The sequence below is a fragment of the Stomoxys calcitrans genome, chromosome 4, assembly GCF_963082655.1.
Source record: "Stomoxys calcitrans chromosome 4, idStoCalc2.1, whole genome shotgun sequence".
NCBI classification, from domain to species: Eukaryota; Metazoa; Arthropoda; class Insecta; order Diptera; family Muscidae; genus Stomoxys; species Stomoxys calcitrans.
Genome location: NC_081555.1, coordinates 10,160,817 through 10,188,089, shown reverse-complemented (window position 1 = coordinate 10,188,089; position 27,273 = coordinate 10,160,817). Strand labels below are relative to the sequence as shown.

Sequence of the window (27,273 nt, the reverse complement as noted above, 5' to 3'; positions counted from 1 at the left end):
ACAACTATTTGCTAGTAAGAACATAAATTTTTTATGTTTTGTTACCAGACTGACAGTGAGTTCGTTATGTTTGTCACAAAGCGACAGTTCAGTCAGACTGAATACTTATTAATAGCTTAAACCCAACACCTAGGAAAGAGGCTAAACTTTTATAAATGACGTCGTAAGGCAATTTGTTTAAAGTTCAGCATTTTTGCTGTCTTTTATGTCCTTTTCTTTATGTTGAAATATCCAACCCATTGTGCACATATTAATTTACATCATGTTAGACTCTTAGGGAAGAGCATTTTGTATGCTTAAATAAAGCTGTCACTGTCACAAGTGTTGATTGAATCATTTACCATTTAAAAGGGAATTATAAAAAAGGCAGTCCAATTTATGGAATTAAGCGAAGCGAGGGCTTAGCAAAGTTTCTTTTATATATTTCTCATTGTCATAGTTCCTTCGAGGGCTATAAAAAAAAAAGAATTTCACGCCTTAAACAAATGCAGAGAATTCAAAGTGGCAAAAAATTTAGTTTGGATGTAAAGTGTACTCCATTCTTAAAATACTCTATTTCAGCCCGATGTCCTCATAATGTCTGACACTTGGCCCTGATAAAACATCAGAATCGTGCTCTTCTCTCAAATACCATTTATTTAAACCCCATATTGGTTTAGGGGACTTTACAGGATGAGACGTTCCCCAAACACATGGCCCCAAAATTGATTTTCAAATTTATTTTCTAATCTCAAATACCTTTCATTTGAGCCACATATTGGCATGGTTGAAACATTTTTACCCTTTGGGGGATGTTTTGGGAAAGGGGTGATGCCCCAAATACATGGTTCTACATTTGGATATCAAATTCGTATTCTACTCCCAAAAACCTTTATTTGAGCCCCATATTGCGATGGTCAGTAAAAAATTACTGTTTGTGGGGTATTTTGGGAAAGGGGTAGATCCCCAGAAAATTGGTCCCGAAAGTGGGTATTAATTCTTGCTCTACCCCCTAATACCTTTCATTTAAGACCCACATTGACATGGTCGGTAAATATGCCCAATTTAGGGGTGTTTTGGGAAGTAGGGTGGTCTCCCAAACATTTAGCCCTGAAAATATATCAGAAACGTGCTCTATTCTCATATATCTATAAATCATTTATTTGAACCCCATATTGCCATTGGCCTCAAAATTGGATAACAAATTCGTTTTCTAATCTCAAATACCATTCATTTAAATCCCTTATTGCAAATGCCAGCAAATATGTCCGGTTTGGGGTGTGGTGCCTAAAAACTATGAATACCGAGCTCCACTGTCTTGAAGACCCAAATTGTCTTGGTGAGCAACTACGTCCTATTTGGGGGTTGTTATGGTGGTGGGACGTCCCCTTCAGTTGGTCCCGAATGTTGATATCAGATTCATGGTCTATTCCAAATACCTTTCATTTGTGCCCCATTTTTCCATAGTCGGCAAGCATGACCGGTTTCGGGGATGTTTTGGGGGATGGGGCGGCCACTCAGTAACTTGGCTTTGAAAATGTATATCAGATTCGTGTTCTACTCTAAAAACCTCTTATTTGAGGTTAGCAAATACGCCCTTTTTGGGTGGTATTATGGAGGTGAGGTCGCACCATGGACGCTTTTCCCGAATATTGATATCAGATTCGTGCTTTACACCCAAAGACCTTTCATTTGAGCCCCATATTGTTACGGTCGTAAATTTTGTCCTCCTAAAGGAAAACCACCCATTACATGGACTTAATTTTTTGCCATATTCGTAATCTTTCATTTGATTCCCATATTCACATGAACGTCCAATATGTCTGTATGAGGAATAATACCATATTCGTATTCTACTCTCCAATACCATTCATTTGATACCCACATTGTTCCGATCGGTTCACTTCTGGGTGGTGTTTTTGGGGTACCGGGGAGAGTGCGCCCCCCTTTCCGATATCGAAAAATTATAAAGCCTTTGTTTCCTTTTAGACCCACTTACGCAATCTGTGAAAATTTCGAGAAAATCCGTACTGCTATTTTTGAGCTTATACGGAACAAACAATAAACCTAGTCCCATATATTCGGGATTGGCTAATATGCCCATTTGGGGCGTTTTTGGGAGGTGGTATACTTCGACCTGATTTTGTGTGCCAGATTCGTAATATACTTCCGAAAACCTTTCATTTGAGCCCCATATTGATAGGATCGTTCAATTTGTCTGCTTGGAGGAATTTTGTGGTTAGGGAGACTTCCTAGGTACTTGGAGCATATTCGTATTCTACTTTTCAATACCTTTCATTTCATACCCATATTGTCCTTTTCGGTCCGCTTTAGATTTTGGGTGGTGTTTTTGGGGTAACGGGGGAGCGTCCTATTCATCCTTCTCTGACCATATTCGTAATCTGCTCCCCAGTGCCTATTGTAATGATCGTCCAATAAACCTATTTTCGGGAGTTTTGGAGTTGGGGAGGCCTGCCAGTTACTTACTTACTCTACTCCTGAATACCTTTCATTTGAGCCCCATATTGTACCGATCGGTCCACTTTTATTTTTGGGTAGTTCTTTTGGGGTAAGGGGAGGGTCCGCCCCCCTCCCGATATCAAAAATTATATAGACTATGTTTCCTTCCAGACCAACCTACATAATCTGTGAAAGTTTCACGGAACAAACAAACAAACACAAATTGATTTTTATATATCAAAATATAATGCCCGATTATTTATTTGTTTGGTATTCAGTCTACCCCAATAAACACTAGGCATCCTTCGGGACTCTAAGCACTCTAGTTTTTTAACTATTATTGCTTTTTTCCAACACAAAACGCTTTTATGGTCACAAAAATTTTAGTTTGCAATCAAAACATGATGCAACTACTACTTTATACGTTGGTCTTACTACCCCTCTTGCTAGCTGAAGGGCCTGAGGATATTCTAAAGGCATTTCAAATGATAATGGACACAAGAACGATATTGGTTTTTAATCCCTATGAAACAGACGATTTTTGGCACCAAGCATACAATTTAAGCAGTCAAGCAAAGCTGGTGATAACCAATCAAAATGCCTCTGACTTAAGAGAGTTTTTGGGTGAAAGAGTTCTCAGTGTGGTATTTGTGCAAAATTTGGATCAACTCTATCTGGAGGAGATATTTAAGCCATCTTTGTTAAATCTACACCAAAGGGATGTTTTGTTCCTTACCAATGACACTTTAGAATCAGCAGATCAATGGCAATGGCTGTTTCAGTGGTGCTTTCTCCAAGGCTTTTGGAATGTCCTATTGAAGGGTATAAAGCAACAACCATATCTTACCATGGACTGTATCCCTGAAATGGTGGTTAAATTTACTTCCTTAGAGCACTACTTTCATCGCCGGCACCATCGTGTATCTAATCTTCAGGGCATACCCATAAAGGTTACCATTGGCAATTATCCTCCCCGGGTTTATGCTGACTTTGATGAAACTGGCGAACTGCAATTAGGTGGATTCTATGGCAATGCTGTCAAAATATTTGCTGCCCAATTTAATGTCACCCTGGATTATGTCTTCATGCCGAATATGTCTCATTACTCAGTTCTAAGCTGCGTCGAATTCATAGAGCAACAATGGGCCGACATCTGTGCAGATGCCGTGCTTTTTGGCATGGGCATTGAGACCACCCGGCCTATTTACATAGTCTTCTCCTACCTGCTGGTACCTTTCGACAAGCCCTTGGAGAATTATGAATATTTTCGCAAACCCTTTGACAATCTAACTTGGGGCATAATTGGTTTCACCTTCATTTGTCTTTCATCCTTAGTCATTGTGGTGGAATATAAGGAACACCGACGCATTAGTCTAGTGGATAATTTTTTTAGAACCTTTGAAAGTTTCATTGGTGGCTCCAGCGATTTGGGTCATATATCGCAGAATTATCGCTATGCCTTGGAATTTTTGTTAATATTCTGTGGTTTCATGATAGGCAACATCTATCTGGCCTATCTGTCATCCATTTTGCTGACCAAGATTTATCGCAAAGAGATTCGTTCTATACACGATATAATTGCTCACAATATGAGCATATTGACCTCCACCTATCAGCAATACATTTTGGAGCTTACCGATGCCTCGCCCTTGGTAAGACAACAGACGATTATAGTGTCCGAGGAAATGATAGATGCCAATCTAAGGCAATTGAATCCGGAATATGTCTACTTTGCTTTGGACATTGAAATGGATTTCTATTTATATCAGCAGCAGTACATGACACGACCCCGCATGAAAAAATTATCGGATTTTGTCATCACCAGCGATATGGGTGAGGTGCCCATGCGTTCGTATTGGCCTTTTCAGGATCTCTTTACGGATTTTATGGACAATTTATTTTGTAGTGGCATATCGGGATATCTATTTGAGGAAAGTACTTTGGAGGGTTTACGCTCTGGCCAGATAACCTATTTTCCCACCGAAGGTATGTCGGTGGTGCCTTTATCTTTGGAATATTTTATACTTTGTGGTCTTATATTGGCTGGAGGTTATATAATGTCATTATTGTGTTTCATCATAGAAAATTTGGTATATCGTAAGATCAGTGCTAGAAACAGAAATAGAAAAATTTTGTTTATAAAAAAGTAAAAAAAAACAATGCTTACTGGGAAGGCAAAGCAAATCCATAGATTTTAAATCTAACAATGAAGTAATAAAAAATAAAAAACGAATGAAAATAAATTTGATAAAATTTTATTTAATCCAATAAAGGACCTTTTAAAATTAACAATCACAGTTTTCTTTTAAAATTTGTATAACCTGCACCAAAAAGTTTCTATAGTAAATTGTTATCCCAAACGAATTTTCTCCAAACATTTATTTTACATTTTTTTTAGAAATTTTCACTACCAACAAATTTTCTATAGAAAATTTTTTGTCCCAAATAAATTTTCTACGGAAAATTATTGTCCCAAACTAATTTTCTAAACAAAATTGTTGTCCCAAACTAAATTTTTATACAAAATTCTCATCCCAAACTAATTTTCTATAGAAATATATTGTCCCAAACAAATTTTCTGTGGAACATTGTTGCCCCAAGCTAATTTGCTATTGAAAATTGTTGTCCCAAACACATTTTCTATAGAAAGTTGTAGTCCCAAACTTACTCAATGTAGAAAACTGTTGTCCAAAAATAATTACTACAACATCAATCTTTAGAAATTGTTATCCCAAACAAACTTTCTATAGAAAATTGTTGTCCCAAACTAATTTTCTATAGAAAATTGTTGTACCAAACGAATTTTTTGTAGAAAATTTTTGTCACTAACAAATTTTCTATAGAAATTTTCATTGGAAAATTAATGTCCCAAACTCATTTTTTATGAAAAATTTTAGTCCCAAACTAATTTTTTATAAAAAGATATTGTCTCAACTAAATTTCCTAAACAAAATATTGACCATAACAAAATTTCTATGGATAATTGTGTTTCCAAACAAATTTTCTATAGATAGTTATTGTTCCAAACTAATTTTCTACAGAAGACTGTTATCCGAAATCAATTTTTACAAAAATTTTCTATATAAAATGTTGGCCCAAACTAATGTTCTTTAGAAACTTGTTGTACAAAACTAATTTTCATATAAAAAAGTTTTCACAAACAACAACAATTATTGTCCAAATCCGGCACGGCTTCAATTTTTGTGGTACTCATTGCTGAGAATTTCATTGTAGCTGCGAGCTACCGTCCACAGTTTGCGGATAGGGGAATACTCCATACGGAGTTGCTGCAACGGGAGTCGCGGACAATCAGCGGTATCGAGCGGAGAGTCTCAGTGAGAGGCCGGCCAGCACCGGCTCTTGCACAAATACTGACTGCCTATGATGCTCGATATGACAAGGCGAGTTATGGGTGCCTTTAAATCACCAATTGCCTCCCTGTTCCCGCGGCGATCGGTCCTTTGGACCGGAACGGTCTTGCTCACCACATTTTCATGTGGAGGTGATGATACTCGTCTATAACAAAAACAACAACATTATTGTCCCAAACATCATTTCCATAAAAAATTGTTGTGCCAAAAAAATTTTCGAAAGAAAATAATTGTCCTAAACAAAATTTGTAAAGAAAATTGTTGTCTCAAACTAATTTTCTATAGAAAATTGTTGTCCCAATATTTCCCAAACTAATTGCTTACAGAGAGTTGTTGTCCCAAAAAAATTTTCCATAAAAAATTCATATTCCACATAAAATTTCTATAGTGAAATGTTGTCCCAAACTAAAAACTAAAAAAAAGTTTTTATCTATTGTAAAACTAATTTTATATAGAAAATATCTGCCCCAAACTAATTTTTTATAAAACATGGTTGTCCCAAACAAATTTTTTATAGAAAATTGTTGTGCCAAACTTATTTTCTTTAAAAAAATCGTTGTTCCAACCAAATTTTCCACATAGTTTTTCCAAACTACAACAACTTTGGTCCCCAACATCATTTTTGCAGAATTGTTGTCCCAAATATTTTTCGATAGAAAATTGTTGTCCTGAAATTTGTATAGAAAATTGTTGTCGGAAACTAATTTTCTATAGAACATAGCTTCTCAAGCAAATTTTTTTTAGAAAATTGTTGTCCCAAACTAATTTTCTATAGAAAATTGATGTCCTATACTAACTTTCTATAGAAAACTAATATCCCAAACTAATTTTCTATAGAAAATTGATGTCCCAAATTAATTTTCTATTCAATTTTAAGCCAAAAAAAGTTTAAGCCATTATAAGCAATTGTAGTTTGTTTATTTTCTAAAATTTGTAATTGTCCCAAAAAAATCTATAGCAATTTTTTGTCTCAAACTATTTTTCTAAAGAAAATATTTGGTACAAATTTTCTATAAAAAACTGTTGTACCAAACGAATTTTTTGTATAAAATTGCTATCTCAAATCTAATATTCTACTAAAAGTAGATGTCAAAAAAAAAATCTACAGAAATTTGTTGTCTCAAACAATTTTTACAAAGATAATATTTGTACTAAACAAATCTTCTATATAGTAAATTGTTGTTCCAAACGAATTTTTTACAGTAAATTGTTATCTCAAACAACTTTTTCTACTGAAAGTAGTTGTCCCAACGACAACAAATTTTTCCAAAGAAAATATTTGTGCCAAACAAATTTTCTAAAGTGAATTGTTGTCCCAAATGAATTTTTTATAGAAAATTGTTGCCTCAAACAAAATTTTTAACTGAAAGTAGTTGTCTCAAGAAAAAAAATCTACAAAAAATTGTTGTCCCAAACAAATTTTGTTTTCCTTAACTACTTTTGTTTGTTGTTGTTTTCCTAAACTACTATTCTGTTGTTTTCCTAAACTACTATTCTGTTGTTTTCCTAAACTATATTTCTATAGTTTGACCCTGTTCTTAGTGGAAAGTTCATGGGCAACATTTACAAAATTTTACTTTTCTACAGGAAAGTTTTGAACGAAAATAATTTCTACAACAACTTACTATAGAGAATTGTTGAAAAATAGAAAATTGTTGTCCCAAATTAATTTTCCATTAAAAATAGCTTTTTAAAACCTACAAAAATTATTGTCCCAAACATCATTTCCATAGATAAAAGTTGTTCCAAAAACAAAAAAAAATGTGAATAGAAAATATTTGTCCCAAATAAAATTTGTAAAGAAAATTTTTGTCTCAAACTAATTTTCTATAAAAAATTGTTGTCCCAAAAAATTATCTATAGAAAATTTTTATCCTTAAATAATGTTCCATATCATTTTAAAAAAACTTACATCTATTTTGATTGTTTTTCTATGCATTAACATTTGTTATTCATAGGCCTAATGCAAGTGATTCGTTTAAAATATGTAACGGTTACTTTATTATTCATATGGAACAAGTAAGCGAAAACTTACGTGCAGATAATTATCTACCAACCACCATAAGTACATTAAATCTGTTGCAACAACCAGGATTGTAGGGTTTCCATACCAAGCTGTGTCAGCAAAACAAAAACATAAAAGTAATGGAATTGAAGTTGATTTGGGGCTTTGTTTCCACCGACTCGTTCCGTTGACCTTTTGGAAGGGAAAATTCAAAATTTTGAGTATTGAATTTACGTAGCAATAATTCCGACAAAAACATAATATACAGCTAAGAGTATTGTTACATCGGAATGCGGTAAAAGTGTAACCATGTTAACTATTCAACATATCCCCATAACATTTTCTTTTTTGTCCAATAAGATTGTGTACCTGTCCCTAAAACAAATCTATATTGGAAATGTTTTCCTATTCGCTAACCCTAAAGTTAATCATGCCCTCAGAGGTTTCCATTTCAATGTTACTTCTTTCTCATTACTGACAATATAAGAAATAAAAATTGTTATCAATTCTCTTAGTTCATTGCCAGAAAATGAAGCTTTCACTTCTGTATTTACTTGCACTGCTGCCGAATATCAACATCAATATCGTGTACTCAGGGTATGTTCTGGATGAATTTGAAAAGGAATTGGATGTGTATACAATAGTAGTCTTTATCTCAAATACAAGTTCTGAAATTTGGCATGAAGAGCTAAATTTAAATAATCATCCAAAGTTAATAATAACCAACGAATCGGCCTCTGGTCTAAGAGCATCAATTGGAGAACGAGTGCTTAGCATTATACCCATAGATGACATAGAAGAATCATATTTGGAGCATATAGTTAAGCCTTCATTACTTAAATTACATCTAAAGGATCTTCTTCTGATTACCAAGGATTCCTTAATGTCAACAGTAGATAAATGGCAATGGCTATTTGAGTGGTTTTGGCATCAAGGTTTTTGGCATGTTTTGCTTATGCATAGAGACCAGCAATATCTTACCATGGATCCTATACCTGAAATGTCTATAAGGTCAATTTTGCTTGCTGAATATCTAAAGCAAAGACATCGACGCATTGACAATCTGCAGGGCTATCCCATACAAGTTACCGTGGGTAACAATCCGCCTCGTGTGAGCGCAGTTTTGGATGATGATGGAAATTTAGAGCTCAGTGGCCTCTATGGCAATGTGGTGAAGATATTTATCTCCAAATTCAATGCCACTTTGGATTATGTCTTTATGCCCAATATGTCCTCATACTCGGTTTTGAATTGCATGGAATATATTAGGGAAGAACGAGCTGATATCTGTGCTGATGCCATTCTATTTGGTTCAGACATTGAGACCACGAGACCTTTGTTTATTGTGTTTTCGCGCCTCGTAGTACCCTTCGATAAGCCCTTGGAAATGTATAAATATTTTCAAAAGCCCTTTAATACTCAAACATGGCTTTTGATTTTATTCACTTTCATCTGTACCCTAGCTTTAATAATAGTGGTGGAGTACTATCAACTACGAAGTTTCAGATTTTTGGATAATTTCTTTGCCAATTACGAGAGTTTTATATGTGCCTGCGCCAACTTGCCACATCTCTCTCAAAACTACCGCTATGCCTTGGAGGCCATATTGATATTTTGCGGCTTCATGATATCCAACATTTATTTGGCTTATCTATCCTCGATTTTATTGACCAAGATCTTTCGTCGGGAGATCACTTCGCTCGAAGATGTGGTCTCACATAATTTGACCATATTGACTTCAAATTTTCAGCAATACATTTTGGAAGTATCCCAAGCTTCACCATTGGTAAGACAGCAAACGATTGTTGCCAACGAGGAATTCATTCTCAAGAACATGCGAGCTTTAAACCCAGACTATGTTTATTTTGGACTCGAAAATGAGTTGGACTTTTATTTGTATCAACAAAAGTTTATGACACGTCCGCGCATGAAAAAACTCAAGGACTTGGTGATTACCAGTGACATAGGTGATGCACCTATGCGTGCCTATTGGCCCTTACAGGATTTATTTACAGATTTTATGGACAATATGTTTTCGAACGGAGTATCGTTATATCTTTACACTGAATCTACTCAGGAAGGTTTACGCACCGGTAAAATTGCCTTCATACCCAATGAGAGTTTAACGGTGGAGCCCTTGACCTTGGAGTATTTTGTAATTTGTGGTATTGTGTTGACAGCAGGTTACACAATGGCCTTTATAAGTTTTTTCCTGGAGCTTGTGATTTATAATAAGAGGAAAAGGAAATAAATTTTTAAAAATCATTTAAAAATCATATAAACATTTAAAAATAAAACAGAAAAATTTCTTTTCTACAGAAAAAGTTGATCGAAATTTATGAGGCAAAAATTTTCTATAGAAATTTTGTTTGGGACAACAATTTTGTTTGGAAGTTTGGTTTGGGATAACAATTTACCATAGATATTATGTTTAGGACGGCAATTTTCTATGGGAAGGGCATTTGAGACAACAATTTTCACAGAAGATAAATTTGGGACTGCAACTTTCTAAAGTAGATAAATTTAGGACAACAAATTTCTACAGACAATTACTATAGTACAACAATTTTCCACAGAAAAGTTGTTTGGGACAACAATTTTCCGCAAAAAAATTATTTGGGACAACAATTTTCTATAAAAAAATTAGTTTGGGACAACAATTTTGAATAGAAAATTAGTTTGGGACAAAAATGTATACAGAAAATTAGTTTGAGACTAAAATTTTCTATGGAAATTTGGTTTGGGACTACAATTTTCTTTAGAATTTTAGTTTGAGACTGGAAATTTTTATGAAAAATTGACAACAACTTTTTATAGAACATTAGTTTGGGACAACTATTTTCTACAGAAAATTAGTCAATTTTATATATTAGAATAGAAAATTAGTTTGGGACAAAAATTCTATAAAAACTCAAAATTTTTTAAAGAAAACTAGTTTGGGTCAAAAAATTTTATCGAAAAATAGTTTCGGTTTAAAATTTTCTAAAGAGTTTTAAACAATAATTTTCTACAAGAACATTTTTTTGGGGCAACAATTTTCTATAAAAAAATTATTTTAGGCAACAATATTTTTTGTGGAAAATTAGTTGGTGACAACAATATTTTCTGAAAAATTCGATTGGAACTACAATTTTCTATATGAAATTAGTGTAGAAAAGAATTTTTTTGGACCACTATTTTCTATAGAATTTTTTTTTTAATAACAATTTTCTAAAGAAATATAGTTTGGGACAATTTTTTTCTACAGAAAATAAGTTTGGCGCAACATTTTCTTTAGAAATTTAGTTTGGGGCAACAATTTTATATAGAAAATTAGTTTGGGACAACAATTTTCTACAGAAAATTGGTTTCAGTCTAGAATGACTTTGGGGATACCAATTCTCTCTGGAAAATTTGGTTGGAACAACAAATTTCTTATAGAAAATAAGGGACAACAATTTTATATAGAAAATAAATTTAGGAAAAAAAATTCTATAGAAAATGAATCTGGGACAACAATTTTCTTTAGAAAATTTGTTCGGGACAACAATTTTCTAAAGCAAATGAATTTGGGAAATAAGTTTGGGATAACACTACTTCTTATAAAAAATTAGTTTGGGTCACCAATTTTCTACAGAAATTTTGTGCATTGCAACAATTTTCAAAAGAAATTAAGTTTGTTACAACAATTTTCTATAATAATTTTTTTAGACCAACAATTTTCTATGGTTGGGACAAAAATTTTCTACAGAAATTATGTTTAGGACAACAATTTTTTATAGAAATTTCGTTTGGGACAACGATTTCGTATAAAATCTTTGTTTGCGACAACAGTCTTTAATTTTTATTTGGAATAAATTTTTTTCTATAGACATTTTGCTGGGAACAATAATTTTCTATAGAAATTTTGTATGAGACAAACATTTTTTTTTAGAAATTTGTTTAAGACAAAGATTTTTTAAAGAAAACTTTTTTCACCCATTTCGCTCAGAAATTTTATAATTTATTTCAAATTGGTTTATTTTCCATTACTTTAAGCATTCTAACAAGGAAATTAAATTTTTTATTCATATGCCTGTTAAGAGCAGAAACGTTGATCCCTTGGGTCTTTCTAAACAAGAACAGCTTCAACAGGATTAGTAAATGAAAAAATGTTCAGTTACGTGCTGATAATTGTCTTGGCGTCATAAGTACTTTTCATCTATTGCAACCAACCATAATGATTTTAGGGTTTCCAAACCTATCATCACCAAACTAAGATTTGTTTAGTTTTCTTTGATGAAATAAGTTGGCAGTTGGCTCCAGAGCAACTTTGATGCATTATACTAGGGCCTGCAGAGGTATTCTTTGAAACGAAAGATTGGATATATAAGCGAAAAATATTTTTCTATGGAACTTCTAAGGATGTAAATGGTGAATCTATGGGACTTTGGCAGAAAGAAACAGATGTCAAATGTGTAAGAGAATGGGTTGATATTTGTTAGCTAGAAGTCTGAACAGTTATCATGTTCAAACGTTGAAAAAGTTTATGTTTTGTTCCTTTAGTATCGCCATATTATTTTCAATTCACAATTGCTAACCCTAAACTCAAATTATGTCCTTAGAGGTTTAAGAAATCCTTTTTATGTTATGGCTTTCTCTTTAAATCTCATTGAAATGTAAAACCTAATTCTATCGCTTAGTATACAGGCAGAAAATGAAGTTCACACTTCTGTATTTCACCGCTTTGCTACAGAATATCAAACTCTTAAGGTCAGAAAGTATATTGGATGAATTTAAAAGGGAATTGGATGTTAATGCCATTTTAGTATTCATCTCCAATACAAGTTCTGAAATTTGGCAACAACAACTGAATTTAAATAATCATCCAAAGTTGATAATAACCAATGAAATAGCCTCCGATCTTAGGGGATCAATTGGCGCACGAGTTCTAAGCTTAATACCCATAGATGTTGACATGAAAGAATCATATTTGGAGCAGATAGTTAAGCCTTCATTGCTTAAGTTACACCAAAAGGATGTTCTTTTCGTGACAACGGAATCATCTACGCCAGCACTGGATAAATGGCATTGGCTTTTTGAGTGGTGTTGGCATCAAGGTTTTTGGCATGTCTTGCTCATGAATCAGCACCAACAATATCTAACCATGGAACCCTTACCACAAATGTCTGTAAAGGCCATTTCACTTTCAGAGTATCTTCAACATAGACATAAACGTAATGCCAATCTTCAAGGCCACCATCTGAAAGTTACCGTGGGCAACAATCCGCCTCGTGTTAGCGCCGATTTTGATGAGAATGGAAATGTGAAACTAAGTGGGCTCTTTGGCCATGCTGTCAAAATATTTGTCTCCAAATTTAATGCCACTTTGGAATATGTCTTTATGCCCAATATGTCCCATTACTCAGTTCTCAAGTGCATGGAATATATTGGCGAACAGCGAGCTGATATCTGTGCTGATGTTGTACTATTTGGTTCAGACATTGAGACAACAGGACCCGATTTTATAGCATATTCCGGTTTAATAGTTCCGTTTGATAGACCTTTGGAAATGTATAAATATTTTCAAAAGCCCTTTAATATCCAAACATGGCTTTTGATTTTATTCACATTTATAAGCACCCTAACTCTAATAATAGCGGTGGAGTACTATCAACTTCAACGTTTTAGATTTGTTAACAATTTTTTCATCAACTATGAGAGTTTTATATGTTGCTCCGCCAATTTGGCCCATATCTCCCAAAATTATCGCTATGCCTTGGAGGCCATATTGATATTTTGTGGTTTCATGATATCCAACATCTATTTGGCTTATCTATCCTCGATTTTATTGACCAAGATTTATCGCCAGGAGATCTCTTCACTCGATGATGTGGTCTCACATAATTTGACCATATTGACTTCAAATTTTCAGCAGTTTGTTTTGGAAGTATCCCAAGCTTCGCCATTGGTGAGACGGCAAACAATTCTCTCTAATGAGGAAATCATACTTAAAAATATGCGAGATTTGAACCCGGAGTATGTTTACTTTGGCTTGGACATTGAATTGGATTATTATTTATATCAACAGAAGTTTATGTCACGCCCTCGCATGAAAAAACTTAAGGATTTGGTGATAACCAGTGACATTGGTGGTGTTCCAATGCGTGCCTATTGGCCTTTTCAGGATTTATTTGTAGATTTTATGATCCATATGTTGTCCAGTGGCTTATCGCTATACCTTTACAATGAATTTACTGAGGAAGGTATACGCACTGGAAAAATTGCTTTTATACCCAATGATAGTTTGTCGGTGGAGCCCTTGAATTTGGAATATTTTGTTATTTGCGGCCTTGTAATGTCGGCTGGCTACATTATGGCCTTTATAAGTTTTATTCTAGAACTTGTAATTTATAGAAAAAGAAAGAGGGAATAAAAATTAAAACAATTGTCATTAATAATACATGTATTTGAAAAATAGCGAAAAATTAACCCACATTGTATCAAAAATTAAACTATTGGATTTGAAATTACATATTCTGATGTATACTTAACAACATTTGTTATCTAATAAAGTTTCTTTTTATTACGCAATCTCTAATAATAAATAACGCTATCCGCAAAATTTGTCGTTTTAGTGAATATTTGACTAAAATCAAGTTGCTTATAAAACTTATACTTAAAAATGTAAAAAATAATAACTCTAAAAAATAATAACTCTACGATTAAATCCTTATGAAAATTTCATTTCAATTCAAATTTTTTACAAAATCGATAAATATCTTTTACCAAATACGCCCCAAAAAATATCTTTTTTGGGGGGTCCTTTTATGGCCCAAAAACTTTTAATCGAGAGATCGGTCTATATGGCAGCAGTATTCAAATCTGAACCGATCTAGGCTAAGTTGAAGAATGAAGTCGAAGGTCCTAACGCAACTCACTGTCCCAAATTTTGGCAACATCGGGCAATAAATGCTCCTCTTATGGGCCCATGACTTTAAATCGAGAGATCGGTCTATATGTCAGCTATATCCAAATCTGGACCGATCTGTGCCATATTGCAGAAGTATGTATAAGGGCTTAACACAACTCACTGATCCAAATTTCGGCGACATCGGACAATAAATGCGCCTTTTATGGGCCCAAAACCTTAAATCTAGAGATCGGTCCATATGGCAGCTATATCCAAATCTGAACCGATCTGTGCCATATTCCAGAAGTATGGCGAAGGTCTTAACACAACTTACCGTCCCAAATCGAGAGATCGTTCTATATGGCAGCTATATCCAAATCTGGACCGATCTGTGCCATATTTTAGAAGTATGGCAAAGGGCTTAACACAACTCATTGTTCCAAATTTCGGCAACATCGGACTATAAATGCGCCTTTTTTGGGCCCAAAACCTTAAATCGAGAGATCGGTCAATTTGGCAGCTATATTCAAATCTGGACCGATCTGTGCCATATTGCAGAAGTATGGCGAAGGACCTCACGCAACTCACTGTCAAAATTTCGGCGTTACCGCAAATCGAGAGATCGGTCTATATGGCAGCTATATCCAAATCTGGACCGATCTGTGCCATATTTTAGAAGTATGGCAAAGGGCTTAACACAACTCATTGTTCCAAATTTCGGCAACATCGGACTATAAATGCGCCTTTTTTGGGCCCAAAACCTTAAATCGAGAGATCGGTCAATTTGGCAGCTATATCCAAATCTGGACCGATCTGTGCCATATTGCAGAAGTATTTCGAGGGGCTTAACACAACTTACTGTCCCAAGTTTCGGCAACATCGGACAATGAATGCGCCTTTTATGGGACCAAAATCTCAATTCGAGAGATCGGCCTATATGGCAGCTATATCCAAATCTGGACCGATCTGGGCCAAACTGAAGAAGGATGTCGAAGGGCCTTACACAACCCACTGTCGCAAATTTCAGCAAAATCGGATAATAAATGTGGCTTTTATTTGCCTAAGACCCTAAATCGGAGGATCGGTCTATATAGGGGCTATATCAAGATATAGTCCGATATAGCCCATCTTCGATCTTAACCTGCTTATGGACAAACAAATAATCTGTGCAAATTTTCGGCTCAATATCTCTATTTTTAAAAACTGTAGCGTGATTTCAACAGACAGACGAACGGACATCGTCTTAGATTTTTTACGCTGATCAAGAATATATATACTTTATAGGGTCGGAAATGGATATTTCGATGTGTTGCAAACGGAATGACAAAATGAATATACTCTCCCATCCTTCGGTGGTGGGTATAAAAATCGACCTAAATATTAAAATTTAAAAATTGTTAAAATCGATTACAATTAAAATTTTAATCGATTTTCGATTTAATCCGACTTTTTATTGAATATTTTTTATATATAAAAAAAAAAATAAGATACAGACGATAAAATTTTTTATAAATATTCGATTAAGTAAATAATCGAAAATAAAAGAATTAAAAATCGATAAAATTTTAAAAATCGATAAAAATTTGAAAAACGGATTTAATCGTTATATATTTTTTTAATTTTTTTTTTTGAGTTTTTAATTTCAGTTAAAAAATCCAAAAAAATTAAAAAAAAAATATATATTTATATATCGATTAAATCCGTTCATTCTATGTTTTAATCGATTTTTTAATTTTAATGGACTTTTTTTGTTTTTATAGATTTTTTAATTTAAAGGATCTTTAATTTAAATCGATTTTTTCGAATTTTTTGAAAACTTAAAACTTTTTTTTTTATTTTTTTATATTTTTTTAACTTATTACAAAATGATGAATTTGTATCCAAATTTTTTATTTCTTATAATTTTAACTTAAAAAAGTCTTTGATAAAGAAGAAAAACGATTTAGAGTGCTTTTTTCTAACCTTTCTTCCTAAATCCCAGGAATGCAGATTTTTCCATTTTTGTATATTTTGCCTGGGATATTAGCATAAATCTTATGGTCTTTACCTGCATTTTTGTTTGTTAGCCTCCACACTCTGCTTTGTGTGGTGAGGCTGGTGCGGTCTCGCTTCTGACTTGAAATCTACTTTGGCATCCAATTTAAATCACATTAAATTATGCGTCCGTCTGTCGTGTGGCAGGCAGCAAAAGCAAACAGCCATTTAACCCAAACCCATTGTTAGTCCATATAAGGAATTTGCTACATTTAATACAATTTTTTCTTGGTCGTTTTTGTTTTTTTTTTAGTTCATTCATGTGGCATAAGTCAACATCTCCAGCAAAATGCTGGTGTGTTTAAGTTTAAACAATGTTTTTAACAAAAATTGTTCAAACTTTTCCGCCACTAGGCAGGGAGAAGCAACCATGGCTTTTAATGAAGGCGAAGAGACCAAAGGGGGTGTTGATGGTTGGGACTCCCTGGCTTTGGTGCAAGGCGCTTATTGTATGCCAAAAAAAATCGTTAAACATAAGTTAAACAATGACCAGAGCAGGAAGCTGGGATAGTTGGAGCGATGAAGCAAGTCTTTGAGGAAAGCAGAGTTGCCACAAGCCAAAATCTTTTCAACAAAAAAATTGAATTTACAGCTCTCATTTTTAGTTCTAATAGAAGTAAAGTTATGGCCCTTTGCGCTTTTTAACTTCGATGCAGGATTATATTGCTTTGGCTAGAACAGGTGTCTCACTTGTGTTGTCCCTCATGAACCTAAACTCAATCTAATAGAAGTTAACTTGACTTGTCCCTCTGATTGAAAATTATGTTTAGGTTGCAAATAACGTTGTCTGCAGAAGCTATGAGGATGTTAAGGAAAAGAAAATTATAGTTTCAATTAATTTATTCTTTAGATTCTCATTTCTTTAAAAACTTACTTGTATTATCTGCACAAAGCGGCAACTCTGGCTACAATTGTGTGTTTTGGGGTGCCGCGTTGACAACATTGTCGGCATAATTGTAAAACTTCAGAGACTTTTAGACAGAGTTCAGGCCAAAAACCATGGTATTTTTAGTGCAAAGCATTAAAGAGTTTGACGTTTATGTAGAGCCTGGAGCATATTTGGCAGGTAGTTGGGTTTGGAGGAATTTCAAATTTACATTCAAATGAGTTGTATAAATTTTGTCTGGTTGTTTTTTTGTTTAAACTTTTTTCCTAAACGATATTTTTGGCTTGAATTAAATATTTAGCTGGGAGTTTTTGACAGTAGGAATGTGAAGGTTAATGTTTTTGTACAAAATAATAATAACAAATAAAATAAATTTTAAATGATTTTGTTTTCTCATTGCAGTTACAAATTTAATTTCTAAAACAAAAGGTAAGTTTCATAAATTTTTTTATTTGAATTCAAAATAAATCTATAATTAGTTCTATTAGTCTTCCTCATAAATAATGTTGACAAATAGTTCTTACGAAAATTTATCCTAATTGCCACACTAAATTTTTCGTAAAAAATTTTTGAAATATTTTAAATTAGTAGCCACCCTTCTTGCTTCTCGCTGTCTAAGATATCTAGACAACCATTTTATAGATCATAAATGCTAAACCATAAGTTATTATTAATGCTAATACATATAATAATAACTTGTAGAGCTTTCGACCAATTTGTATGGCATTGTGTGGTTGATGAAGAAGAAGATCATAAAAACGCTTGTTTTGTGTTGGCCACTTTCGGAATTTATGAAAGACATAAATGTGGCCATTTATGTCTTTTTATGGCTAGGAATGACAATTAACCCTACATCAACCTGAAATCGGATGTCTTTTTCTTATAATGTCTGATAATGGAATTTTGGAAGTGTAATCAAAAGATTTGAATTTTTCAATAAGTAAGTTGCAAGCTTTGTGCTATAAATCGGTTTTATATGTATTAAAAAAAATTATTAATTTTTTTTTTGTATTGCAATATTTTTGCCCAAAAAACTAAAGGCCATTTAAGAGAAGAATAAAAAAGTCTTAAGTGGTTGGAGCAAATTTCTACCAATAATGTTTATAAATTTCTACCAATAATGGCTCTCAATTAATATAGGAAGGGTAAAAAGGGTAAAAGTCGGGCAGTGCCTACTGTATAATATCCTACCCTATAAATATCACTATATCCAATTTTGATGGACTTCGGTGGATGTTTTCAGAAGGGTTATCAAACAATCCGCATCAAATTTGGAGCAAATATGTTTAAACTGTAATAACTACTGTTGATGAATGACTACATTATTGCAAATTACCCAAAATCTGACGAACATATATATGGGAGCTATATCTAAATCTGAACCGATTCTCAGATATTGTGGTAGTCGTTGAGGAAAGCGTTGTGCAAAATTTTCGCAAAATTGGTCAATAAATGCGCTTGCAGTGGGTCCTGGAGTGTAATTGGGCGATATACAGGTTTACATATATCTAAATCTGGGCCGATTTCTATAAAATTCATCAGCAATGTCGATAGTCATTACTGATGACACCGTAGCGCAGAGGTTAGCATGTCCTCCTATGACGCTGAACGCCTGGGTGCGAATCAGAAAAAATTTTCAGCGGTAGTTTTCCCCTCCTAATGCTGGCAACATTTGTGAGGTACTATGCTATGTAAAACTTCTCTCCAAATAGGGGTCGCACCGCTGCACACCGTTCGGACTCGGCTATAAAAAGGAGGGAAAAATTTGCATTTGCATGTCGATAGTCATAAGAAAATTCTTCCTGCCAAATTCCGAGCTAATCGGTTAACAATTGAGCACTTTATTGCAATATTTCTATGGGAGACATATCTAAATCTGAACCGATGTTGAGCAAACTACTCAGATATTGTGGTAGACGTCGAGGAAAACGTTGTGCAAATTTTTGACAAGATTAGTCAATAAATGAACTTGCCGTGAAGTTGAAATCGGGCGATATATATATGGGAGCTACATTTAAATCTGAACCGATTTAGATGAAAAAGTTATAATACCCTGTAAAAATTAATAATAATTATCAAGAAAGGGCGTGCTAAGTTCGGCCGGGCCGAATCTTATATACCCTCCACCATGGACAGCTTTTGTCGAGTTCTTTGCGCGGTATCTCTTTTCAGGCAAACACAGAGAATGAATAAGAATTGTTATGCTATTGGAGCTATATCAAGTCACAGGTCGATTCGGATTATAAATGAATTGAATGCTAAACATTATAGAAGTCATTGTGTAATATTTCAGTTCATTCGGATAATAATTGCGCCTTGTAGGGGCTCAAGAAGCAAAATCGGAAGATCGGTTTATAAGGGAGCTGTATCAAGCTATAGATCGATTCAGACCAGATTTCACATGTGTCTTGAAGGTCATGGGAGAAGCCATTGTACAAAATTTCAGCCAACTTGGATAATAATTGCGCCCTCTAGAGGCTCAAGAAGTCAAGATCCCAGATTGCTTTATATGACAGGTATATCAGGTTATGTACCGATTTGCGCTATACTAAGCACCGTTGTTGGAAGTCATAGCAAAACACCTCATGCTAAATTTCAGTCTAATCGGATGAGAATTGCGCCCTCTAGCGGCTCAAGAAGTCAAGATGCAAGATTGGTTTATATGGCAGCTGTATCAGGTTATTAACCGATTTGAACCATACTTAGCACAGTGGTTGCAAGTGACACCAAAACATCACGTGAAAAATTACACCCAAATCGGATAAGAATTGCGCCCCCTTAAAGCTGAAGAAGCCAAGATCCAAGATCGGTTTATATGAACCATACTTAGCACAGTGTTCTTCCATGGGAAGACGAAATATCGAATAAAGAATAAAATATAAACTACAACTAAGACCACGAGCTCGAGTATTACCAAAACACAAAGAATTTTTAAAAAACTTAAAGAAATATTTAAAATTTACATTTCAAAAATAACATATATATTTAAAAACCGTTGCCAGAATTAAAAAAATTTAATGCTTAAAAATATTCTTCTAAATATTTTTAAAAAAATTTTAAAAATATTTTTCAAAAAATTAACATTAACCATTTCAAATCCGTAGCCAGGACTTAAAATTTTGTTGTCTAATATTTTAAAATCGTTTTCTGTTAAAAAAAAATAATTAAAAAGTTTTGTTAAGAAATATTCTCAAAAAATTTTGAAAAATATTTTTAAAAAAATTAAAAAAACATTTTTAAAACATTTTAAAATATTTCAAATTTTTAAAGTTTTTTTACGAAAAAGGCTTGTAAAACCTATACATTTACCTATAATATAAATACTTATAACATTTTAATTTAAAATTTCTACTTTTCAAAATATTTGGTTAGTTTCTCCTAGTTTCGTTTATTTCTCTTGCTCAAGAATAATATATCAAAACATTTTTTTTAGTTTTTTCAAAAATTAAACACAAATTCCTCAGATGGTGACAGCCTTGCTCCACAAAACCAAAATTGTGCTATCAAACGCTGCACCAGCAAATTTAGATTATGTCGTCTATTATCATCGTTCCCATTTCCCTAATTTATTAAGTGTTTCTATAATACCTAACCGAACGAAATGCAAGAAAATAGATGACTTTCAAACTCTTATAAATCAATTACATTAAATGGTTTCCCAATTCTCAAATTTAGAGAATTTATTGAACTCCAAGGAAATACATTTTAAAAATTAAAAAAGAAAACCTACGCAAGAATAGATACCAAAATGTTCTAAATTACTTTATTGGGTAATTTATTATGTTTCAAAAAAAAGCCAAAACTGAAATTCCAAACCACCTTCTCAATATTTCCCGTTACTCAAACTGCATCCAATAATCATTTAAATGATTTCAATATTTAGAAATTTTTTAAATTAAAAAGTTTATTGAATTTTAAACACAAAAAAAAAAATACTGGAACATATAAAAAATTCAGCCTGGCTGAATTGGGTTTCCTATAGGAAAACTTCAATTCAGCCTAGCTGAATTGGGTTTTCTAAAGGAAAACTTCAATTCAGCCTAGGGTTTTCTATAAGAAAACTTCAATTCAGCCTAGCTGAATTGGGTTTTCTATAAGAAAACTTCAATTCAGCCTAGCTGAATTGGGTTTTCTATAAGAAAAAGTGAAGGAAAACTTCAATTCAGCCTAGCTGAATTGGGTTTTCTATAGGAAAACTTCAATTCAGCCTAGCTGAATTGGGTTTTCTATAGGAAAACTTCAATTCAGCCTAGCTGAATTGGGTTTTCTATAGGAAAACTTCAATTCAGCCTAGCTGAATTGGGTTTTCTGTAGGAAAACTTCAATTCAGCCTAGCTGAATTGGGTTTTCTATAGGAAAACTTCAATTCAGCCTAGCTGAATTGGGTTTTCTATAGGAAAACTTCAATTCAGCCTAGCTGAATTGGGTTTTCTATAGGAAAACTTCAATTCAGCCCAGCTGAATTGGGTTTTCTATAGGAAAACTTCAATTCAGCCCAGCTGAATTGGGTTTTCTATAGGAAAACTTCAATTCAGCCTAGCTGAATTGGGTTTTCTATAGGAAAACTTCAATTCAGCCTAGCTGAATTGGGTTTTCTATAGGAAAACTTCAATTCAGCCTAGCTGAATTGGGTTTTCTATAGGAAAACTTCAATTCAGCCTAGCTGAATTGGGTTTTCTATAGGAAAACTTCAATTCAGCCTAACTGAATTGGGTTTTCTATAGGAAAACTTCAATTAAGCCTAGCGGAATTGGGTTTTTTATAGGAAAACTTCAATTCAGCCTGGCTGATTTGGGGTTTCAATAGGAAAACTTCGATTCAGCCTGGCTGAATTGGTCTTGAAATTGTTGCAAGAGTTTGTTAGAGTTCCCTAGGCATTCATTGGCAAGAATGTGAGTAATGTTATTAGCAACAAATTCATTTTGTCTACCAGATTGGAATGAAACTAAAATGGGGAAATTGCTTTCCATAGTCCAGAAACGATTGCTACCTAACTAAAAATTCAATTGCCACAACCTAACACAAAGTTGACAGTTCTGCTTTGTTAATGGGTACAAGTAAAGTCAGTTAGAAGTACTCAGCTTAAAATCCATAAAATTTTTTTTTATTTTACAACAGAAGGAAATTTTACAAAAATGAATGCGGACAAATGTTTCTATAATTTGAAAGTTTTTTTTTAATAAAAAACCTTATTCATCAAATTAAATTTAGATTTTCTATAGAAACTCCTATTCAGGCAGTTTGAATTTCAGTATTCAAATCTTCTTTCATATCTCTCTAAACACAAATGACATGAGATTTCAAGTTTACATCTAATACTTGCAGGAAACTATGTCAAATTCACTGAACCGGAAAATTCAGGAAAAAAAAACAATCATTGTTTTCCTTTTTGTTGTTTTTAGTTTTCTAAAATTATTCTCTAGCAAAAGCAAAATAAATAAAAGAAAAACTACAACAAATTTGCAACTTGATCCCATAAATAATTACATGCAGCAGCACGAGTCTCTCAGAAAACTAAAATAAAAAAAAAAAACAAAACCCTCCAAGCTTTCAGCATATGCAACATGGCACAGAAATGCAAAGATGAATGGACGGACAGTCTGACAGACAGACGGACATGCATCAACCATGGACAGACGGGACACAGGCAGTCAAGCATCAGATGATGACGACGACGACGATGATGATGATGAAGGCGACTGTATTACGACTCTATAAAAATGGAACTGTCATCATGTGGATTTTTTTTTTGTGGATTTTACTGGGGGTGTTTTCTTTTTGTTTCAGTACTATGGGAGCGTTTTTCTGTCAACGCTAGCACAATTTTTTTTTGTGCTTCTTATATTTTATTTTTGTAATTTTGAGATCTCTAGCCTTAGCAAGATTCACTAAAAATAAAATAATCGCTTTAATGTATTCACAAAATTAAATTTTTTGAGAGCTATTTTGCAGTTATGCGCCCCAGAGGAAATCTCGGATGCATTTAGTGCATTTCGAAAAGAGATATGATTAACTGAGCAACAGACCGGTGCTAGGATGCTATGGGGAACAGTGTTGCCGTTTAAAGAGGTTTGCTATCGAACATATCAGAGTATAGATATTGTTCATTAATAACTAAACTTCGCTAAAAGAAGTATATGGCAATTTTTTTTCCAAAATTCACAAGTCTTGCGCTAAATTTATTTGGTCTTGAAATAATTCATACAATCGGATATTGTCCGGCTGCAGACCATTAGGTAATATGTTCATTTTACCAATAGAAAACAAAATTCTTTAAGAGCGTAGTTTCAATCTAGAAGACATACCTTTTCGACAAATTCTACCTACGAGTTTGGGTGGTTCCAAACGAAATCGCGATCTAAACAAATTTTTTCTGCCTCACTTTAAAAAACAAGGGTTTTTTTGTTTTCTATTTGTAATAGAAGAAGATATTATTAAAAAAACGAGTTTGGACAGTTTAAAAATCAAAAGTCTATTAAATTTGTCATAAGAAATAAATCTAGACTTAAATTTCTAAAAATAAAAATATACAATTTTTGAAATCTTTTATATGAAAATTAAAATGTTGTCATTTGTTTGTTTTTTCCCGCATAGGTTCAAAAACGGCCAGCCATTTTTATGACATTTTCACAGATGGTAGGGTATGGCCCCGTTGAAAATAGGATACTTAATTTTTTTGATATCCCCAACCCTCACCATTATACCAATGTTCCAAACTTCAAAAACTTTGTGTGCACTCTAATGGTAACCCACAACAAGCTGATAGATCGCATAACAAGCCAATTATTGTTGTATAGGGCGGAATAATACCCGCTCGCTCCTTTCAATCCAACCTAAGCTAATGGTAACATAAAACTGGTAGAAAATTTTGCGATCAAATAACCTGGGGGGACGCCCCACCCAAACGGGCATGTTTACCGATTTGGAAAATATGGGTATCAAATGAAAGGTATTAAAGAATAGAGTACGAACTTAATATGAAAATTTGAACCCAAGTATGGTGGGGGGCTCCCACCCCCAAAAATCGCCCAAAAATTATTTATATACCGATTGGGCCAATATTTTTTTTAGTAACTTTTCCTTAGATAAAGTCTAGGTTTTGTACCCTTTCCTTTGGGAATGGGTATTTTTAGTATCCTATGCTTTGAGAAATGGTAGTTTTAGTACCCTTTGCTTTGAGGAAGGGTAGTTTTAACACCCATTTATTTTACAAAAATGCAGTTTTAGTACCCTTTCCTTTGAGAAAGGGTAGGTTTAGTACCCTTTCCTTAGATAGAGGGTAGTTTAAGTAATCCTTCCTTTAAGGCAGGGCAGTTTTGGTACACTATGATTTGAGAAAGGGTAGTTGTAGAACCCTTTTCATTGAGAAGGGTTAGTTTTGGTACCCTATGCTTTGAGAATGATAATTTTATTACCCTTTGCTTTGAGAACGGGTAGTTTTAGTACCATTTCCTTTGAGAAAGGATAGTTTTAGTTACATTTTCATTGAGAAAGGGTAGTTTTATTACCCTATGCATTGAGAAATGGTAGCTTTAATTCTCTATGCTTTGAGAAAGGATAGTTTTAGCACCCTTTGTTTTGACAAAGGGTAGTTTTAGTACTCTTTGCTTTCAGAAAGTGGAGTTTTAGTACCTTTGCCTTTGAGAGAGGGTAGTTTTAGTAACCCTTCCTCTAAGAAAGGGTAGTTTTAGTACCCTTAACTAAGAGAGAGGGTAGTTTTAACACCCTTTGCTTTTGAGAAAGGGAGTATTAGTACTATTTCCTTTGAGAAAGGGTGGCTTTTGGTCCCCTCTTTTGAGAAACGTTAGCTTTAGTACCTTTTCCTTTGGTAAAGTGTAGTTTTACTACCCTTTCCTTTCAGAATGGGAAGTTTTAGTACCCTATGCTTTGAGAAAGGATACTTTTAGTACCCTTTGTTTTTAGTAAGGGTTGTTTTAAAACCCTTTCCTTTGAAATGGGTAGTTTTAGTACCCTTTTCTGTGAGAAAGGATAGTTTTGGTACCCCATACTTTGAGAAATTGTATTTTTAGCATCCTTTGCTTGGAGAAAGGGTAGTTTTAGTGCACCTTGCTTTGAGAAAGGATAGTTTTAGTACCCTTTGCTTTGACAGAGGGTATTTTTAGTAACCCTTCCTTAAAGAAAGGGTAGATTTAGTACCCTTTACTTTGAGAAAATGTAGTTTTAGTTCCCTTTTCTTTTAGAAAGGCTAGTTTTAGTAACCCTTCCTTTAAGACGGTGTAGTGTTTGTACCCTTTCCTTTGGGGAAGGGTAGTTTAATACCCTTTGCTTTGAGGAAGGTTAGTTTTGGTACCCTTTCTTTTGATGTAGGGCAGTTTAAGTACCCTTTTCTTTGATGAAGTGTAGTTTTAGTAACGAGTTTTAGGCCGGACTTAACTTATTAACGCCTGATCCTTGATTGCCTTGTCCAATTTTGATGAATTTTCATATATATATTGTTTAGAGCATTTCCATTGACGGAAAAAAAAATATTTTCTATGTCACTACGTACTTACAACAAAAATATCTTTTCTTAATATGTTATGACCATTTAGCGAAGAAAAGTGAATTTTATTGACTTTGACATACAATCGCACCTGCTGTCAAAAGTAGTAGGCTTATCGCCCATATCGTTTAATAGAAACCATCAAATGCAACAAAACACTAAAGCGATTTCCAAAAATCTCACTCCTAAGAATTTTGAGAAAATTTGTTGTGTGATTTTTTGAATATAAAAAATTGCCCACTTTCGACAAGCCAATTTTCATGCAAAACATGACACAAGATGAAAAAATGTTTCATTGAGATAACTCATACCTAACTCGAACCAGAATTTTTTTAAGTCGGCTCTATCTTATCTAACCATTTCTCGAATACCTCATATCCGAACGAAGTATGGTTCAGATCGTACGACATTTGGATGTATCTGCCATGAAGATTGATCTGTGGATTCTAATGCCCATAAAACCCAGTTTATAACCGGATTTCTCTGAAGCAGTGAGCTGGCTTGGGCAACCCGATATCCAAGCCCAGTATGGTTCACATCAGACCACACATGTATATAGCTATCATATTGACCGATCGGCCATATAAACCGATCGCTAAAATTTGGAACAGTGGGCTGGTTATGGCCACCCGATGTCCTAACCGAGTGTAGTCAACAGTAATCAACAATATGCCGATTTAGGAGCTTACGCTTATAAAAACCCCATTTACTAACATATTTCTCTGAAATTTGAATCCAAAACATGTATAAGACTTCTTCTTCTGGCAACCTTGATTTAAGCATATAGCTTTTCGGAAAAGCATTCAACGCCCTCTATATTTCTCGATCCATATTTTTGTACTGATATTTTAATGTCGCTTTTTTTAAATTAAGAAATTCATATCAAATGTAAATACAATTCTCAATAAAAATACAGTTTTAGTTTTTTTTACAAAATTTTATTTTAAAAAATGTTGAAAAAATTTTAGTGTTCTTATTTTTTTAATATTTTATTTTTTCTCTTGCTTTATTTTTAGTTTTTGCTATTTATTTTTAGTTTTTGCTATTTTTTTTTTTTTTTTTCAGCTAAAATCCTCAAATTTTGTTTTTAATTTTTTTCAAATACTCTCTGTTTTTTTTTTTTAATAATGGCAACCTTGATCTGAACCTAATGCTAGGGGGTGT

At 33.6% G+C, this 27,273-nt stretch overlaps 1 protein-coding gene across 4 annotated transcripts in view; it reads left to right on the top strand.

Moving 5' to 3' along the window:
• The window catches only part of LOC106081410 (interference hedgehog), a 218,317-nt gene that overhangs the window by 95,734 nt on the left and 95,310 nt on the right, over positions 1 to 27,273 (top strand). For all 4 annotated transcript variants that reach the window (XM_059366286.1, XM_059366285.1, XM_059366287.1 and 1 more), the window contains one exon: positions 18,009 to 18,035. The gene's annotated coding sequence lies outside the window, so the exon portion shown is untranslated. The remainder of the gene's footprint in view (positions 1 to 18,008; positions 18,036 to 27,273) is intronic.